Source organism: Globicephala melas, chromosome X (assembly GCF_963455315.2).
Source record: "Globicephala melas chromosome X, mGloMel1.2, whole genome shotgun sequence".
Classification (NCBI taxonomy): domain Eukaryota; kingdom Metazoa; phylum Chordata; class Mammalia; order Artiodactyla; family Delphinidae; genus Globicephala; species Globicephala melas.
In genome coordinates, this window is record NC_083335.1 from 30,157,738 (window position 1) to 30,177,702 (window position 19,965).

At 65.7% G+C, this 19,965-nt stretch overlaps 1 long non-coding RNA gene across 1 annotated transcript in view; it reads left to right on the forward strand.

Moving 5' to 3' along the window:
• The first annotated feature begins 16,033 nt into the window (after positions 1-16,033).
• LOC132594533 (uncharacterized) overlaps positions 16,034-19,965 on the forward strand; it is a 27,045-nt gene continuing 23,113 nt past the window's right edge. Inside the window, exon 1 of the long non-coding RNA XR_009560744.1 lies at positions 16,034-16,108. This is a non-coding gene — a long non-coding RNA (uncharacterized lncRNA). The remainder of the gene's footprint in view (positions 16,109-19,965) is intronic.

Below are 19,965 nucleotides of genomic sequence, written 5' to 3' on the forward strand. Positions count from 1 at the left end.
TGGCGACCGGGACCCTGTCATGTCTGCACACCTGGGGACGGGCATCCACCTGGGTCGTGTCGGGCAGAACCCTGGCTCTCTCAGGACGTTGATTCAGAGCCAGAGGTGGCACAGGGAGCTGGGTTCCTCGTCTTCCTGCGTGGTTGCCTCTCTGCTGTTCTCATCCCGCTACGTGAACTGGCTTAAGGGCTCAGGAGCAGGCCCGAGAGGGTCTAGGCCACTGTGGCAGCGGGAGGCACTGACGGGGACCCAAGGGAGCTGGGGCACATTGCCCCTGCTCACCTCCAGGGGCGTCAGGCGGTCACTCTGCCACGGAGTGCCCGGGGTCGGGGGTGCAGGGAGGTGGTTTGGAGTTGCTGGGACAGGTGTACATCCCAGCGGCTCCCCTCCATCCGCACAGACAGATGACCCTGGGGAGGGCCATCAGTTCAGCAGACCCTTCTGGGGAGCTCTCCATGGGAGTGTTGTCTGTACTCTCGCCTCAAACCCCCCGGACTCGTTCGTCGGTTCATTCACTCGTTCCCTGCTCCACTCGTTCATTCGTAAGCACGCAGGTACACGAACGTGTGCGTGGGCGCGCGTGCGTATCACGTGTGCGTCGTGCGTAAGCTCGTGTACGTGCGCCTACAGAGCGTGTACAAAAGGTCCCTTCTCTTGTACCTTCTCCCTGTAACCGCCTCGGGGGTGCCGCTGTGGATAGAACTTTCTCCCGGTCAAAGCCAAAGCCCTCGCCGTTGCTCGATGGCCGCTCCCAAGTTGTCCCCGTCTGCGGAGGGAAGCACGCGTCATTTCTGCGTGCGTATGTGTGCTCCCGGGGTTGAATGCAGGTGGGGGCAACGGGCCGCAGAGGGCTGTGTGCATGTCGCCTGCTCCCCGGCCCCAGCAGGCTCACGTAGCGATAGGTAGTCTTCTGCCTTTTCGGCTGCTCTCACGGCGCTATAGGCGTGCCGTGGCGTCGGCGCGTCTGTGCGGAGTCGACGTCGTGTCCTGCTAGGTCCCCTCCGTTTCTTTTCGGACAGCTGCCCAGGGTAGGGTGCCCTTGTCTGTGCCCGGAGGCAGGAGCGTAGGGTGTCTCACGTGCCCCTCCTCTTTGGACGCTAGGCTTCCGCCTTGTTCCTTCCTCTCCTCTTCTGTCTCCCACGGAAGTGGCTCTGAGGCGCGGGCCACTGAGTCTGTCGTTACCAGGGTGTGGGTGAGCGTGACCAGGGTACGTTCTCCGGCGTCGGCGTCCACCCAGAGGAGAGGAGCAGGGTAGATCTCATGTGGGCCACGTCCCAGAGCACGTGCCCTTATGCCCGGAAAGTACGTGCGGTGGACCTTTGTGCGGCCAGAGGGGAGACGAGTGGGTGCCCCTTTACCCACGCGTCCTAGGAACTGCTGGGAGGTTGTGGAGGACGCGCGCGGGCTTGCCAAGATACCTCGGGGTGTCCCGCCATAGTCCCACGGGTGCAGAGCCGAGGAGACAAGCTCCGCGCCTGTCAACACCAGGGTGTGATGGCTGTGCTTCCCGCCGGAAGGAGATTTAGGGGGATGACGGGATCAAGGTTTTCACTGGACGCGCTTCTCTGTGTACAAACCGTTTCTGTCTAACGACCCCCCTGCCCCGGCTGGCATCCGTGCCATTTCCGAAGGACGCGTGGAGTTGATTCTTCACGCTTGCGCCTCGTTCGGAAGTTTTTGGTTGGCCCGGGGGTGCCGGTACACTCGAGTAGGAACCGGAGGCACTCTCTCTCGAGGTTGCGCGGGCGGGGGTGTACGCGGACCCCCCCCAGCCCCCCGTTCACCGGCACCGTGGTGGTCCCACACTGAGTGATGGGCGTGCGGTTCTCTCTCGTTGCAGAGGAGGCAGAGCGGAAGGAAAGGAGGAAGAGGGAAACCGGGGACGTCGGTCATCTCCAGGCGCTGGTGTTCTGGGTGAGTGCGTGCTCTTTTGTTCTCTCCCCTTCCCCCGTCCGAAATAGTCTGTTTCATCAGAGGAAAAAGTCAGTGATTCTGCTAGTTCAGCAAGGCTCAAGAAGGAGGGACTCCCAGGTGGGATCGTGGCACGGGGACACTGGTGTACTGTGCCGGAGTTCTTGGCCACGGTAGGAAAGGCTCTCGAGTCAGATCCTGACTGGGGGGCCGGAAGAAAGAGGTGCATGGACGAGCATCTGTGTACGGTTACCCTAGGTGATCGGTACGTAGCATTTGAGGTCCGTGTCCTGCGGGGGCGGGGAGAGTGGAAAGGGATCGGGCCCGGGCCGCTTGCACCGGCACCAGGGCCCGGTCTGGGCTCCAGCCTCCGTGAAGCCAACCGCCCGTGACGTGATCACTCGGCGCCCCACCTCACCCCCGAGAAGCAGCAGTGCCAGCCCAGCCCGACGTGGGGGCCGGCGGTGGGGAGACCCTTTGAGGGGGAGCCAGGCCTCGTGGGCTTTTTGCCTCCTGTGCTCTGAGTGGAGCCCGTGATAGCCGTTCCTCCCGTCCTCTCCTGATCGCTCTTGGGCCCGGCTCTCTCCGCCGTGGCCCTCCACCAAGCCAGGAAGGACTCGGGGACGTGCCCTTGCGGGATGATGAAGGGGGGGCGCCCGCTGGGCGGCGTGGAGGTTTGGCACGGGGCAGCCCTCTGTGGGGCTCCTTGCACTCCCCAAGTCTGCCTCTTGACAAACCAAGGAACGTGACAGTGTGGGGCCTTCCAGGAGGTGTACGTCCCCTTCTTCCGTGTGGGACATGTCGCCTGAGTGGGTGCGTGACCGGCAGCCGGAGGTGTTTTCTTTCTGTCTCTGTTCCTCCCTTCTCCTTCCTGTCTTCTGTTGAAACAGTCTTGCCGGGAGGAGGACGCCTCCTACCCTGGCTCAGAGTGATTGAAGGCTTCTCCAGGCGGGCTGGTGAGCGTGTGGCGCCGTGGTTTAGCGAGGGGTCGGCGGCGCGGCTGACGTTCCGTGGTTAGCGAAGGGCGGAGGCAGGGTGCGAGCAGCAAGGGCAGCGTGGCATTTCTGGGGTGACACTGCCTTCCAGAGGACCCTGTTTGGCCATCCCAAGAGCCCTTCACGGTAATATCTGGGCGTCGAGTCAAGTCCTCCGGCGTGGGGCGTGGGTCCCGGAAGACGTGCACTCAGCACGGCGGGGCTCTTGTGGCTTTTCTTTCCTCGACGCACCTCAGTACCGCGGCTTGAAAGAATTGCCAAGGCCCGGAGGCGCAGCAGATTCGGAGTTAGAGAAAGAGAGGAAGGCGTGCTGAGACAGAAGCCAGGGAAAAGGAGAGAAGATGCGATCCCGTCCCGTCCCGTCCCGTCCCGTCCCTCCGGTTCTCTTCAGCACGGAGGACGCGTGGTGCTTCCCGAGGCGGCGGCGGACCAGAGCTCTCTTCTCTTTCCAAGGCCTCGTGTCCGCGGAGCACTTGGCATCCAGAGTGTGTTCCTTGAGCCAACATGGGTGGGGCCGGTGGCGGCAGTGCCCCCAGTGGCCCACCCCGCCCTCCACCCAAGTCAGTGCGACCAGGCAGGCGCTGAGAGGATGCTTAAGGGCAGGAACCTGTGTCTAAACCACATTCGCCAGTGCACCGCAAAGAAACTAAAGAGGAGTCCGCGGTGGCTCCCAGTCGCTCCGAGGTGTAAAGCACAGCGAGTTGGCGGGAGCCTACACCCACCCACACACCCACCCCGGGGGTGTCTTCCCATCCCTGGCCTTCCCCTGGGCGGTGTCAGGAGACTGACCCGCTCCGGCGTCTCTGGGGCAGCGCCCGGCGGCCCTCCCGACGGACCCGTGCGTGCCACCGTCCACGCCTGAACACCAAACCCCACTGCCACCCTCCCGCCCCCGGGCCGCCGCGGGAGAAGAGCCAGGTCCTCGGGGGAAGTCCATCGTCTCGGCATAGGAGGCCGAGCTCGTCCCGCACCGCGTCTGTGCCTGTGGGCTGCCGGCCCTTTGCTTCGGGCTGCTTGCCCCTCGGTGACTGGCGAGAAGGTGCCTCGCCGGGCACCGGCCAGACGTGACTGGATCTCTGTGGTCACACTCAGAGTGTTTTCCCGAGGCGTTAGGCAAATGTGGGCTGCTAAAGACACAGCTGCCGGTCCAACGGCTGGGTGCCTGGATGGGGAGTCCTAACGGCAGGCTAAGAGGACCCCACAGAGACGAGGCCCCGCAGGATGCAGGGCCAGAGTTTGAGGCGCGCCCCTCTGAAGTGGCCGGGTTGATGAGCCATCCTGCCTTTGGCAGGTTGGGCAGAGGTTGGCATTTCGTTTTTCCCTCGGCAAAGGGCAGAGGGAGAGGGCCTGGGGGAGGGGAAGGGGCAGGGCAGGTTGGCATTCGTGGTGCAGTAGTGCCATCAAGAGGAACGGGTCCGCCGATCCCGCGAACCCTGTACCCGTCCCTTCCTGGGGAGGAGTGACGAAGGATCGAAGTCGGGAACACTGGACAGTGGCCCCGGGAAGTCAAGGGCTCCGCCTGGGAAGGGGCGGGAAGCGTGGCCCAAGGCCCGGCGGTGCCGTGGACGCTCCAGAGACGGGCAGTGGCACAAGGCGCACAGCCCGGCCGCCTGGCGTGTGGGGCTACAGGAAGTGGAGTCTCGGTGGACCCTGGTGGCCGCCACGTCTGGGCGGGACTAGAGGAAGCTGCTCCGAAGGAGGCCGGGCCGCGGTTCTGCGGGCATTTGGCCGCGTGTCCCTTCCCCTCGGCGCCAGAGGAGGTTCGGCCTAGGCGGGCCCGGGGCCCCGGAAGCCTCTCTGGGCCGCGGTGCGGCCCAGCCAGAGACCACCGCGGGCAACGGGAGTTCCGCCGCCCTTGGCGGCAGCGGCCGAGGCGGGCCCACCGACCTTCTTCTGTCCAGCTCAGAGACGACACGTGGAGCCTGGCTACCCAGTGCCGAGGGCGCCCGAGGCCCAGCGAGAGCTGGCAGTCCGAGTCCAGAAGGGGACGGCGCTCGCGGGACGCAGGAGCCACCGCAGGAGGAGGCCTTCACCTGAGCCGAAGAGTCCAGTCAGTCGGTGGCTGCGCTGCCGTCTCGCGCGGTCTCCGGGATGGTGGCCCAGGCCTGACCTGGCCTGTCCCGAGGGCTCCCGGACGGGGCTCCCGGAGAGGAGAGGGCAGGACACGAGAGGAGAGGAGAGGAGCTGAGCAGAGCCCCGCCGAGTGGACCCCCGGGCCGTGCATTTGCAGCAGGCTTCAGCTTTCTCCCCACGAGGCCCTGAGCCTCAGTTCGGCGATGAGAAGGAAAGGCCCCGGCTTGCATTCCGGCCTGGCCCTCCGGGTCTCGGCCCTGTGCTTGCACCTGCAGCCCAGCCAGGGAATCAAGGGGAAGGGGTCTGAAGAAGCTGCCTGAAGCTCACCTCTGATGGACTGAGAGGAACGCCTCCCCCCCGCCCCTTGACCACCCTCTCCCCCATGACCACCACTCGTCCAGCTTGTCTGCCAAGGCCGGGAACGAGGTGCATACTCCTGGGCACGCGGCGGTGCCTTCGAGTCCCCGGCTGACCCGATAGGCCGCTTCTGGAGCAAGCTGTGCGGTGGCCCGTTCCTGCCCTTTTGCCCAGCTCTTATCTGCCGGGGCGGGGGTGCGTGGTGGGCTGGTGTGTGTGTGGGGGTCCGGTCCCGGGGCGGGGTGCGGTGTGGGGGAGGGCTTCCGACTGGGAGCAGGTCTCCAGGCTGGACCCCTCCCTCCCTCCCTCCACACGTACCCCTCCTGGAAGGGCGCTGAAACCCTCCCCGCGTCCCTCTCCTTTCGCGCCTGTGAGTCGCCCGACACGTTGTCAGGCCATCTTACGTGGGCAGAGCCTTTCCTTGGGGCCGGGTCCTGAGGTAGCTAGGCGCTCTGACTGGTGGCCCGCCGCAGGTGCCCTCAGCCTGCCCCTCTGGCCGGGGCCAACGGCGGCACCTGCAGAACGTGGAGCCGCTTGTGAAAACTCCCAGGAGTCTTCCCCAAACGAGAGGACCCCCGGGTCGTCCACGGGGAGGGAGGCCGAGGAATAGGGCGTCCCCCGGCCGCAGAGTTCCTGTTCCCGAGGTGAGCTCGGGTGCGGAAAACGGACCTGGATCCCCTGGCTGCGGACGGTGCCGTCCCTCTCTGCGTACCGATCGATCGTGGCCCGCTTGGCGTCCCATCGCCAGTGGGTCCTGGGTACCCTGTGTCCTGCGGCACAGGAAGGGCCTCACGGGATGCGGCGGGGCCTGGGATCGGGACTCTCTATGGCGGGAGCAAGAAGTAAAGAAACCGAAACCCAGATCCAACTGTGAGAGGGTGGAACGTGCACAGCGCCCCTGCGTTGCTCTTCCTCGTCTGCGTCTGGGAGCAAGCACTAACGAGGACACGTTCTCCGGGCTGTCTGCAGGGTGCTGCCCCCGACAGGGGACCGGGCGGCCACCTCCTCCCCTTTCCCCGTGGTCCACGGTGGCTGGGCCCGGGGCCTCCGCCGGGGCACCGGCAGCGGGTCCTGGGTCCCCGGTGGCCCTGAGACCCCAGGGACCCCACTGGCCGGCCTCGCTCCTGCAGGGAGGGCCAGGATCCAGGGGCCAGATGCCCTGGGGTGGGAGCTTCAGCTCCCTGTTCCTGAACATGGCGGCTGCCGAGGCCACGGCCCCGAGGGTGGGGAGCGCGGCGGGCCTGGCAGCCAGGGGCTCCTCGGTGGGCGAGCCCGGCCCCGAACCCCCACCGCGTGTGGCTTCCGCACCTACCGCGGAGGCGTGCCGGGCGGCCAGGTTCGGCCCGGGAATCCTCCCAGTGCTCCGAAGCCAGCCCTCCTCCCCGTCACGGGCCTTCCCCACGGTATGCACAGGCAGGGGCTGGAGGCCCCAGGCCGTGCTGAAAAAGCTTCCGCTTGATGGCACTGTTGCTCCAGAAATGCCCAGCGCCTTCGCGAGCGTGGCCTCTCCCTCCGCCCTTTGCGGATCAAAAAAGGCCCAGGGAAAAAGGCCCAGGGAGGCCCAAGAGCCACCCAAGCCTTCCGAGTGGGCTGGGACCTACTGGGGGGTTGGGGGAGGCGGTGTCTCTTCCTTTTGGGGCTTCTCCTTGGCAGTAGGAGCGCACAGGTAAAGACCTCCCAAGGAATCCGTGCCTCGGTGGGTCCATCTCCACACCCCTCTGGGAGGGGTCTGGAGTCCACGTTGCCTGGCCCACAGGTCCTGGCGACCGGGACCCTGTCATGTCTGCACACCTGGGGACGGGCATCCACCTGGGTCGTGTCGGGCAGAACCCTGGCTCTCTCAGGACATTGATTCAGAGCCAGAGGTGGCACAGGGAGCTGGGTTCCTCGTCTTCCTGCGTGGTTGCCTCTCTGCTGTTCTCATCCCGCTACGTGAACTGGCTTAAGGGCTCAGGAGCAGGCCCGAGAGGGTCTAGGCCACTGTGGCAGCGGGAGGCACTGACGGGGACCCAAGGGAGCTGGGGCACATTGCCCCTGCTCACCTCCAGGGGCGTCAGGCGGTCACTCTGCCACGGAGTGCCCGGGGTCGGGGGTGCAGGGAGGTGGTTTGGAGTTGCTGGGACAGGTGTACATCCCAGCGGCTCCCCTCCATCCGCACAGACAGATGACCCTGGGGAGGGCCATCAGTTCAGCAGACCCTTCTGGGGAGCTCTCCATGGGAGTGTTGTCTGTACTCTCGCCTCAAACCCCCCGGACTCGTTCGTCGGTTCATTCACTCGTTCCCTGCTCCACTCGTTCATTCGTAAGCACGCAGGTACACGAACGTGTGCGTGGGCGCGCGTGCGTATCACGTGTGCGTCGTGCGTAAGCTCGTGTACGTGCGCCTACAGAGCGTGTACAAAAGGTCCCTTCTCTTGTACCTTCTCCCTGTAACCGCCTCGGGGGTGCCGCTGTGGATAGAACTTTCTCCCGGTCAAAGCCAAAGCCCTCGCCGTTGCTCGATGGCCGCTCCCAAGTTGTCCCCGTCTGCGGAGGGAAGCACGCGTCATTTCTGCGTGCGTATGTGTGCTCCCGGGGTTGAATGCAGGTGGGGGCAACGGGCCGCAGAGGGCTGTGTGCATGTCGCCTGCTCCCCGGCCCCAGCAGGCTCACGTAGCGATAGGTAGTCTTCTGCCTTTTCGGCTGCTCTCACGGCGCTATAGGCGTGCCGTGGCGTCGGCGCGTCTGTGCGGAGTCGACGTCGTGTCCTGCTAGGTCCCCTCCGTTTCTTTTCGGACAGCTGCCCAGGGTAGGGTGCCCTTGTCTGTGCCCGGAGGCAGGAGCGTAGGGTGTCTCACGTGCCCCTCCTCTTTGGACGCTAGGCTTCCGCCTTGTTCCTTCCTCTCCTCTTCTGTCTCCCACGGAAGTGGCTCTGAGGCGCGGGCCACTGAGTCTGTCGTTACCAGGGTGTGGGTGAGCGTGACCAGGGTACGTTCTCCGGCGTCGGCGTCCACCCAGAGGAGAGGAGCAGGGTAGATCTCATGTGGGCCACGTCCCAGAGCACGTGCCCTTATGCCCGGAAAGTACGTGCGGTGGACCTTTGTGCGGCCAGAGGGGAGACGAGTGGGTGCCCCTTTACCCACGCGTCCTAGGAACTGCTGGGAGGTTGTGGAGGACGCGCGCGGGCTTGCCAAGATACCTCGGGGTGTCCCGCCATAGTCCCACGGGTGCAGAGCCGAGGAGACAAGCTCCGCGCCTGTCAACACCAGGGTGTGATGGCTGTGCTTCCCGCCGGAAGGAGATTTAGGGGGATGACGGGATCAAGGTTTTCACTGGACGCGCTTCTCTGTGTACAAACCGTTTCTGTCTAACGACCCCCCTGCCCCGGCTGGCATCCGTGCCATTTCCGAAGGACGCGTGGAGTTGATTCTTCACGCTTGCGCCTCGTTCGGAAGTTTTTGGTTGGCCCGGGGGTGCCGGTACACTCGAGTAGGAACCGGAGGCACTCTCTCTCGAGGTTGCGCGGGCGGGGGTGTACGCGGACCCCCCCCAGCCCCCCGTTCACCGGCACCGTGGTGGTCCCACACTGAGTGATGGGCGTGCGGTTCTCTCTCGTTGCAGAGGAGGCAGAGCGGAAGGAAAGGAGGAAGAGGGAAACCGGGGACGTCGGTCATCTCCAGGCGCTGGTGTTCTGGGTGAGTGCGTGCTCTTTTGTTCTCTCCCCTTCCCCCGTCCGAAATAGTCTGTTTCATCAGAGGAAAAAGTCAGTGATTCTGCTAGTTCAGCAAGGCTCAAGAAGGAGGGACTCCCAGGTGGGATCGTGGCACGGGGACACTGGTGTACTGTGCCGGAGTTCTTGGCCACGGTAGGAAAGGCTCTCGAGTCAGATCCTGACTGGGGGGCCGGAAGAAAGAGGTGCATGGACGAGCATCTGTGTACGGTTACCCTAGGTGATCGGTACGTAGCATTTGAGGTCCGTGTCCTGCGGGGGCGGGGAGAGTGGAAAGGGATCGGGCCCGGGCCGCTTGCACCGGCACCAGGGCCCGGTCTGGGCTCCAGCCTCCGTGAAGCCAACCGCCCGTGACGTGATCACTCGGCGCCCCACCTCACCCCCGAGAAGCAGCAGTGCCAGCCCAGCCCGACGTGGGGGCCGGCGGTGGGGAGACCCTTTGAGGGGGAGCCAGGCCTCGTGGGCTTTTTGCCTCCTGTGCTCTGAGTGGAGCCCGTGATAGCCGTTCCTCCCGTCCTCTCCTGATCGCTCTTGGGCCCGGCTCTCTCCGCCGTGGCCCTCCACCAAGCCAGGAAGGACTCGGGGACGTGCCCTTGTGGGATGATGAAGGGGGGGCGCCCGCTGGGCGGCGTGGAGGTTTGGCACGGGGCAGCCCTCTGTGGGGCTCCTTGCACTCCCCAAGTCTGCCTCTTGACAAACCAAGGAACGTGACAGTGTGGGGCCTTCCAGGAGGTGTACGTCCCCTTCTTCCGTGTGGGACATGTCGCCTGAGTGGGTGCGTGACCGGCAGCCGGAGGTGTTTTCTTTCTGTCTCTGTTCCTCCCTTCTCCTTCCTGTCTTCTGTTGAAACAGTCTTGCCGGGAGGAGGACGCCTCCTACCCTGGCTCAGAGTGATTGAAGGCTTCTCCAGGCGGGCTGGTGAGCGTGTGGCGCCGTGGTTTAGCGAGGGGTCGGCGGCGCGGCTGACGTTCCGTGGTTAGCGAAGGGCGGAGGCAGGGTGCGAGCAGCAAGGGCAGCGTGGCATTTCTGGGGTGACACTGCCTTCCAGAGGACCCTGTTTGGCCATCCCAAGAGCCCTTCACGGTAATATCTGGGCGTCGAGTCAAGTCCTCCGGCGTGGGGCGTGGGTCCCGGAAGACGTGCACTCAGCACGGCGGGGCTCTTGTGGCTTTTCTTTCCTCGACGCACCTCAGTACCGCGGCTTGAAAGAATTGCCAAGGCCCGGAGGCGCAGCAGATTCGGAGTTAGAGAAAGAGAGGAAGGCGTGCTGAGACAGAAGCCAGGGAAAAGGAGAGAAGATGCGATCCCGTCCCGTCCCGTCCCGTCCCGTCCCTCCGGTTCTCTTCAGCACGGAGGACGCGTGGTGCTTCCCGAGGCGGCGGCGGACCAGAGCTCTCTTCTCTTTCCAAGGCCTCGTGTCCGCGGAGCACTTGGCATCCAGAGTGTGTTCCTTGAGCCAACATGGGTGGGGCCGGTGGCGGCAGTGCCCCCAGTGGCCCACCCCGCCCTCCACCCAAGTCAGTGCGACCAGGCAGGCGCTGAGAGGATGCTTAAGGGCAGGAACCTGTGTCTAAACCACATTCGCCAGTGCACCGCAAAGAAACTAAAGAGGAGTCCGCGGTGGCTCCCAGTCGCTCCGAGGTGTAAAGCACAGCGAGTTGGCGGGAGCCTACACCCACCCACACACCCACCCCGGGGGTGTCTTCCCATCCCTGGCCTTCCCCTGGGCGGTGTCAGGAGACTGACCCGCTCCGGCGTCTCTGGGGCAGCGCCCGGCGGCCCTCCCGACGGACCCGTGCGTGCCACCGTCCACGCCTGAACACCAAACCCCACTGCCACCCTCCCGCCCCCGGGCCGCCGCGGGAGAAGAGCCAGGTCCTCGGGGGAAGTCCATCGTCTCGGCATAGGAGGCCGAGCTCGTCCCGCACCGCGTCTGTGCCTGTGGGCTGCCGGCCCTTTGCTTCGGGCTGCTTGCCCCTCGGTGACTGGCGAGAAGGTGCCTCGCCGGGCACCGGCCAGACGTGACTGGATCTCTGTGGTCACACTCAGAGTGTTTTCCCGAGGCGTTAGGCAAATGTGGGCTGCTAAAGACACAGCTGCCGGTCCAACGGCTGGGTGCCTGGATGGGGAGTCCTAACGGCAGGCTAAGAGGACCCCACAGAGACGAGGCCCCGCAGGATGCAGGGCCAGAGTTTGAGGCGCGCCCCTCTGAAGTGGCCGGGTTGATGAGCCATCCTGCCTTTGGCAGGTTGGGCAGAGGTTGGCATTTCGTTTTTCCCTCGGCAAAGGGCAGAGGGAGAGGGCCTGGGGGAGGGGAAGGGGCAGGGCAGGTTGGCATTCGTGGTGCAGTAGTGCCATCAAGAGGAACGGGTCCGCCGATCCCGCGAACCCTGTACCCGTCCCTTCCTGGGGAGGAGTGACGAAGGATCGAAGTCGGGAACACTGGACAGTGGCCCCGGGAAGTCAAGGGCTCCGCCTGGGAAGGGGCGGGAAGCGTGGCCCAAGGCCCGGCGGTGCCGTGGACGCTCCAGAGACGGGCAGTGGCACAAGGCGCACAGCCCGGCCGCCTGGCGTGTGGGGCTACAGGAAGTGGAGTCTCGGTGGACCCTGGTGGCCGCCACGTCTGGGCGGGACTAGAGGAAGCTGCTCCGAAGGAGGCCGGGCCGCGGTTCTGCGGGCATTTGGCCGCGTGTCCCTTCCCCTCGGCGCCAGAGGAGGTTCGGCCTAGGCGGGCCCGGGGCCCCGGAAGCCTCTCTGGGCCGCGGTGCGGCCCAGCCAGAGACCACCGCGGGCAACGGGAGTTCCGCCGCCCTTGGCGGCAGCGGCCGAGGCGGGCCCACCGACCTTCTTCTGTCCAGCTCAGAGACGACACGTGGAGCCTGGCTACCCAGTGCCGAGGGCGCCCGAGGCCCAGCGAGAGCTGGCAGTCCGAGTCCAGAAGGGGACGGCGCTCGCGGGACGCAGGAGCCACCGCAGGAGGAGGCCTTCACCTGAGCCGAAGAGTCCAGTCAGTCGGTGGCTGCGCTGCCGTCTCGCGCGGTCTCCGGGATGGTGGCCCAGGCCTGACCTGGCCTGTCCCGAGGGCTCCCGGACGGGGCTCCCGGAGAGGAGAGGGCAGGACACGAGAGGAGAGGAGAGGAGCTGAGCAGAGCCCCGCCGAGTGGACCCCCGGGCCGTGCATTTGCAGCAGGCTTCAGCTTTCTCCCCACGAGGCCCTGAGCCTCAGTTCGGCGATGAGAAGGAAAGGCCCCGGCTTGCATTCCGGCCTGGCCCTCCGGGTCTCGGCCCTGTGCTTGCACCTGCAGCCCAGCCAGGGAATCAAGGGGAAGGGGTCTGAAGAAGCTGCCTGAAGCTCACCTCTGATGGACTGAGAGGAACGCCTCCCCCCCGCCCCTTGACCACCCTCTCCCCCATGACCACCACTCGTCCAGCTTGTCTGCCAAGGCCGGGAACGAGGTGCATACTCCTGGGCACGCGGCGGTGCCTTCGAGTCCCCGGCTGACCCGATAGGCCGCTTCTGGAGCAAGCTGTGCGGTGGCCCGTTCCTGCCCTTTTGCCCAGCTCTTATCTGCCGGGGCGGGGGTGCGTGGTGGGCTGGTGTGTGTGTGGGGGTCCGGTCCCGGGGCGGGGTGCGGTGTGGGGGAGGGCTTCCGACTGGGAGCAGGTCTCCAGGCTGGACCCCTCCCTCCCTCCCTCCACACGTACCCCTCCTGGAAGGGCGCTGAAACCCTCCCCGCGCCCCTCTCCTTTCGCGCCTGTGAGTCGCCCGACACGTTGTCAGGCCATCTTACGTGGGCAGAGCCTTTCCTTGGGGCCGGGTCCTGAGGTAGCTAGGCGCTCTGACTGGTGGCCCGCCGCAGGTGCCCTCAGCCTGCCCCTCTGGCCGGGGCCAACGGCGGCACCTGCAGAACGTGGAGCCGCTTGTGAAAACTCCCAGGAGTCTTCCCCAAACGAGAGGACCCCCGGGTCGTCCACGGGGAGGGAGGCCGAGGAATAGGGCGTCCCCCGGCCGCAGAGTTCCTGTTCCCGAGGTGAGCTCGGGTGCGGAAAACGGACCTGGATCCCCTGGCTGCGGACGGTGCCGTCCCTCTCTGCGTACCGATCGATCGTGGCCCGCTTGGCGTCCCATCGCCAGTGGGTCCTGGGTACCCTGTGTCCTGCGGCACAGGAAGGGCCTCACGGGATGCGGCGGGGCCTGGGATCGGGACTCTCTATGGCGGGAGCAAGAAGTAAAGAAACCGAAACCCAGATCCAACTGTGAGAGGGTGGAACGTGCACAGCGCCCCTGCGTTGCTCTTCCTCGTCTGCGTCTGGGAGCAAGCACTAACGAGGACACGTTCTCCGGGCTGTCTGCAGGGTGCTGCCCCCGACAGGGGACCGGGCGGCCACCTCCTCCCCTTTCCCCGTGGTCCACGGTGGCTGGGCCCGGGGCCTCCGCCGGGGCACCGGCAGCGGGTCCTGGGTCCCCGGTGGCCCTGAGACCCCAGGGACCCCACTGGCCGGCCTCGCTCCTGCAGGGAGGGCCAGGATCCAGGGGCCAGATGCCCTGGGGTGGGAGCTTCAGCTCCCTGTTCCTGAACATGGCGGCTGCCGAGGCCACGGCCCCGAGGGTGGGGAGCGCGGCGGGCCTGGCAGCCAGGGGCTCCTCGGTGGGCGAGCCCGGCCCCGAACCCCCACCGCGTGTGGCTTCCGCACCTACCGCGGAGGCGTGCCGGGCGGCCAGGTTCGGCCCGGGAATCCTCCCAGTGCTCCGAAGCCCGCCCTCCTCCCCGTCACGGGCCTTCCCCACGGTATGCACAGGCAGGGGCTGGAGGCCCCAGGCCGTGCTGAAAAAGCTTCCGCTTGATGGCACTGTTGCTCCAGAAATGCCCAGCGCCTTCGCGAGCGTGGCCTCTCCCTCCGCCCTTTGCGGATCAAAAAAGGCCCAGGGAAAAAGGCCCAGGGAGGCCCAAGAGCCACCCAAGCCTTCCGAGTGGGCTGGGACCTACTGGGGGGTTGGGGGAGGCGGTGTCTCTTCCTTTTGGGGCTTCTCCTTGGCAGTAGGAGCGCACAGGTAAAGACCTCCCAAGGAATCCGTGCCTCGGTGGGTCCATCTCCACACCCCTCTGGGAGGGGTCTGGAGTCCACGTTGCCTGGCCCACAGGTCCTGGCGACCGGGACCCTGTCATGTCTGCACACCTGGGGACGGGCATCCACCTGGGTCGTGTCGGGCAGAACCCTGGCTCTCTCAGGACGTTGATTCAGAGCCAGAGGTGGCACAGGGAGCTGGGTTCCTCGTCTTCCTGCGTGGTTGCCTCTCTGCTGTTCTCATCCCGCTACGTGAACTGGCTTAAGGGCTCAGGAGCAGGCCCGAGAGGGTCTAGGCCACTGTGGCAGCGGGAGGCACTGACGGGGACCCAAGGGAGCTGGGGCACATTGCCCCTGCTCACCTCCAGGGGCGTCAGGCGGTCACTCTGCCACGGAGTGCCCGGGGTCGGGGGTGCAGGGAGGTGGTTTGGAGTTGCTGGGACAGGTGTACATCCCAGCGGCTCCCCTCCATCCGCACAGACAGATGACCCTGGGGAGGGCCATCAGTTCAGCAGACCCTTCTGGGGAGCTCTCCATGGGAGTGTTGTCTGTACTCTCGCCTCAAACCCCCCGGACTCGTTCGTCGGTTCATTCACTCGTTCCCTGCTCCACTCGTTCATTCGTAAGCACGCAGGTACACGAACGTGTGCGTGGGCACGCGTGCGTATCACGTGTGCGTCGTGCGTAAGCTCGTGTACGTGCGCCTACAGAGCGTGTACAAAAGGTCCCTTCTCTTGTACCTTCTCCCTGTAACCGCCTCGGGGGTGCCGCTGTGGATAGAACTTTCTCCCGGTCAAAGCCAAAGCCCTCGCCGTTGCTCGATGGCCGCTCCCAAGTTGTCCCCGTCTGCGGAGGGAAGCACGCGTCATTTCTGCGTGCGTATGTGTGCTCCCGGGGTTGAATGCAGGTGGGGGCAACGGGCCGCAGAGGGCTGTGTGCATGTCGCCTGCTCCCCGGCCCCAGCAGGCTCACGTAGCGATAGGTAGTCTTCTGCCTTTTCGGCTGCTCTCACGGCGCTATAGGCGTGCCGTGGCGTCGGCGCGTCTGTGCGGAGTCGACGTCGTGTCCTGCTAGGTCCCCTCCGTTTCTTTTCGGACAGCTGCCCAGGGTAGGGTGCCCTTGTCTGTGCCCGGAGGCAGGAGCGTAGGGTGTCTCACGTGCCCCTCCTCTTTGGACGCTAGGCTTCCGCCTTGTTCCTTCCTCTCCTCTTCTGTCTCCCACGGAAGTGGCTCTGAGGCGCGGGCCACTGAGTCTGTCGTTACCAGGGTGTGGGTGAGCGTGACCAGGGTACGTTCTCCGGCGTCGGCGTCCACCCAGAGGAGAGGAGCAGGGTAGATCTCATGTGGGCCACGTCCCAGAGCACGTGCCCTTATGCCCGGAAAGTACGTGCGGTGGACCTTTGTGCGGCCAGAGGGGAGACGAGTGGGTGCCCCTTTACCCACGCGTCCTAGGAACTGCTGGGAGGTTGTGGAGGACGCGCGCGGGCTTGCCAAGATACCTCGGGGTGTCCCGCCATAGTCCCACGGGTGCAGAGCCGAGGAGACAAGCTCCGCGCCTGTCAACACCAGGGTGTGATGGCTGTGCTTCCCGCCGGAAGGAGATTTAGGGGGATGACGGGATCAAGGTTTTCACTGGACGCGCTTCTCTGTGTACAAACCGTTTCTGTCTAACGACCCCCCTGCCCCGGCTGGCATCCGTGCCATTTCCGAAGGACGCGTGGAGTTGATTCTTCACGCTTGCGCCTCGTTCGGAAGTTTTTGGTTGGCCCGGGGGTGCCGGTACACTCGAGTAGGAACCGGAGGCACTCTCTCTCGAGGTTGCGCGGGCGGGGGTGTACGCGGACCCCCCCCCCAGCCCCCCGTTCACCGGCACCGTGGTGGTCCCACACTGAGTGATGGGCGTGCGGTTCTCTCTCGTTGCAGAGGAGGCAGAGCGGAAGGAAAGGAGGAAGAGGGAAACCGGGGACGTCGGTCATCTCCAGGCGCTGGTGTTCTGGGTGAGTGCGTGCTCTTTTGTTCTCTCCCCTTCCCCCGTCCGAAATAGTCTGTTTCATCAGAGGAAAAAGTCAGTGATTCTGCTAGTTCAGCAAGGCTCAAGAAGGAGGGACTCCCAGGTGGGATCGTGGCACGGGGACACTGGTGTACTGTGCCGGAGTTCTTGGCCACGGTAGGAAAGGCTCTCGAGTCAGATCCTGACTGGGGGGCCGGAAGAAAGAGGTGCATGGACGAGCATCTGTGTACGGTTACCCTAGGTGATCGGTACGTAGCATTTGAGGTCCGTGTCCTGCGGGGGCGGGGAGAGTGGAAAGGGATCGGGCCCGGGCCGCTTGCACCGGCACCAGGGCCCGGTCTGGGCTCCAGCCTCCGTGAAGCCAACCGCCCGTGACGTGATCACTCGGCGCCCCACCTCACCCCCGAGAAGCAGCAGTGCCAGCCCAGCCCGACGTGGGGGCCGGCGGTGGGGAGACCCTTTGAGGGGGAGCCAGGCCTCGTGGGCTTTTTGCCTCCTGTGCTCTGAGTGGAGCCCGTGATAGCCGTTCCTCCCGTCCTCTCCTGATCGCTCTTGGGCCCGGCTCTCTCCGCCGTGGCCCTCCACCAAGCCAGGAAGGACTCGGGGACGTGCCCTTGCGGGATGATGAAGGGGGGGCGCCCGCTGGGCGGCGTGGAGGTTTGGCACGGGGCAGCCCTCTGTGGGGCTCCTTGCACTCCCCAAGTCTGCCTCTTGACAAACCAAGGAACGTGACAGTGTGGGGCCTTCCAGGAGGTGTACGTCCCCTTCTTCCGTGTGGGACATGTCGCCTGAGTGGGTGCGTGACCGGCAGCCGGAGGTGTTTTCTTTCTGTCTCTGTTCCTCCCTTCTCCTTCCTGTCTTCTGTTGAAACAGTCTTGCCGGGAGGAGGACGCCTCCTACCCTGGCTCAGAGTGATTGAAGGCTTCTCCAGGCGGGCTGGTGAGCGTGTGGCGCCGTGGTTTAGCGAGGGGTCGGCGGCGCGGCTGACGTTCCGTGGTTAGCGAAGGGCGGAGGCAGGGTGCGAGCAGCAAGGGCAGCGTGGCATTTCTGGGGTGACACTGCCTTCCAGAGGACCCTGTTTGGCCATCCCAAGAGCCCTTCACGGTAATATCTGGGCGTCGAGTCAAGTCCTCCGGCGTGGGGCGTGGGTCCCGGAAGACGTGCACTCAGCACGGCGGGGCTCTTGTGGCTTTTCTTTCCTCGACGCACCTCAGTACCGCGGCTTGAAAGAATTGCCAAGGCCCGGAGGCGCAGCAGATTCGGAGTTAGAGAAAGAGAGGAAGGCGTGCTGAGACAGAAGCCAGGGAAAAGGAGAGAAGATGCGATCCCGTCCCGTCCCGTCCCGTCCCTCCGGTTCTCTTCAGCACGGAGGACGCGTGGTGCTTCCCGAGGCGGCGGCGGACCAGAGCTCTCTTCTCTTTCCAAGGCCTCGTGTCCGCGGAGCACTTGGCATCCAGAGTGTGTTCCTTGAGCCAACATGGGTGGGGCCGGTGGCGGCAGTGCCCCCAGTGGCCCACCCCGCCCTCCACCCAAGTCAGTGCGACCAGGCAGGCGCTGAGAGGATGCTTAAGGGCAGGAACCTGTGTCTAAACCACATTCGCCAGTGCACCGCAAAGAAACTAAAGAGGAGTCCGCGGTGGCTCCCAGTCGCTCCGAGGTGTAAAGCACAGCGAGTTGGCGGGAGCCTACACCCACCCACACACCCACCCCGGGGGTGTCTTCCCATCCCTGGCCTTCCCCTGGGCGGTGTCAGGAGACTGACCCGCTCCGGCGTCTCTGGGGCAGCGCCCGGCGGCCCTCCCGACGGACCCGTGCGTGCCACCGTCCACGCCTGAACACCAAACCCCACTGCCACCCTCCCGCCCCCGGGCCGCCGCGGGAGAAGAGCCAGGTCCTCGGGGGAAGTCCATCGTCTCGGCATAGGAGGCCGAGCTCGTCCCGCACCGCGTCTGTGCCTGTGGGCTGCCGGCCCTTTGCTTCGGGCTGCTTGCCCCTCGGTGACTGGCGAGAAGGTGCCTCGCCGGGCACCGGCCAGACGTGACTGGATCTCTGTGGTCACACTCAGAGTGTTTTCCCGAGGCGTTAGGCAAATGTGGGCTGCTAAAGACACAGCTGCCGGTCCAACGGCTGGGTGCCTGGATGGGGAGTCCTAACGGCAGGCTAAGAGGACCCCACAGAGACGAGGCCCCGCAGGATGCAGGGCCAGAGTTTGAGGCGCGCCCCTCTGAAGTGGCCGGGTTGATGAGCCATCCTGCCTTTGGCAGGTTGGGCAGAGGTTGGCATTTCGTTTTTCCCTCGGCAAAGGGCAGAGGGAGAGGGCCTGGGGGAGGGGAAGGGGCAGGGCAGGTTGGCATTCGTGGTGCAGTAGTGCCATCAAGAGGAACGGGTCCGCCGATCCCGCGAACCCTGTACCCGTCCCTTCCTGGGGAGGAGTGACGAAGGATCGAAGTCGGGAACACTGGACAGTGGCCCCGGGAAGTCAAGGGCTCCGCCTGGGAAGGGGCGGGAAGCGTGGCCCAAGGCCCGGCGGTGCCGTGGACGCTCCAGAGACGGGCAGTGGCACAAGGCGCACAGCCCGGCCGCCTGGCGTGTGGGGCTACAGGAAGTGGAGTCTCGGTGGACCCTGGTGGCCGCCACGTCTGGGCGGGACTAGAGGAAGCTGCTCCGAAGGAGGCCGGGCCGCGGTTCTGCGGGCATTTGGCCGCGTGTCCCTTCCCCTCGGCGCCAGAGGAGGTTCGGCCTAGGCGGGCCCGGGGCCCCGGAAGCCTCTCTGGGCCGCGGTGCGGCCCAGCCAGAGACCACCGCGGGCAACGGGAGTTCCGCCGCCCTTGGCGGCAGCGGCCGAGGCGGGCCCACCGACCTTCTTCTGTCCAGCTCAGAGACGACACGTGGAGCCTGGCTACCCAGTGCCGAGGGCGCCCGAGGCCCAGCGAGAGCTGGCAGTCCGAGTCCAGAAGGGGACGGCGCTCGCGGGACGCAGGAGCCACCGCAGGAGGAGGCCTTCACCTGAGCCGAAGAGTCCAGTCAGTCGGTGGCTGCGCTGCCGTCTCGCGCGGTCTCCGGGATGGTGGCCCAGGCCTGACCTGGCCTGTCCCGAGGGCTCCCGGACGGGGCTCCCGGAGAGGAGAGGGCAGGACACGAGAGGAGAGGAGAGGAGCTGAGCAGAGCCCCGCCGAGTGGACCCCCGGGCCGTGCATTTGCAGCAGGCTTCAGCTTTCTCCCCACGAGGCCCTGAGCCTCAGTTCGGCGATGAGAAGGAAAGGCCCCGGCTTGCATTCCGGCCTGGCCCTCCGGGTCTCGGCCCTGTGCTTGCACCTGCAGCCCAGCCAGGGAATCAAGGGGAAGGGGTCTGAAGAAGCTGCCTGAAGCTCACCTCTGATGGACTGAGAGGAACGCCTCCCCCCCGCCCCTTGACCACCCTCTCCCCCATGACCACCACTCGTCCAGCTTGTCTGCCAAGGCCGGGAACGAGGTGCATACTCCTGGGCACGCGGCGGTGCCTTCGAGTCCCCGGCTGACCCGATAGGCCGCTTCTGGAGCAAGCTGTGCGGTGGCCCGTTCCTGCCCTTTTGCCCAGCTCTTATCTGCCGGGGCGGGGGTGCGTGGTGGGCTGGTGTGTGTGTGGGGGTCCGGTCCCGGGGCGGGGTGCGGTGTGGGGGAGGGCTTCCGACTGGGAGCAGGTCTCCAGGCTGGACCCCTCCCTCCCTCCCTCCACACGTACCCCTCCTGGAAGGGCGCTGAAACCCTCCCCGCGCCCCTCTCCTTTCGCGCCTGTGAGTCGCCCGACACGTTGTCAGGCCATCTTACGTGGGCAGAGCCTTTCCTTGGGGCCGGGTCCTGAGG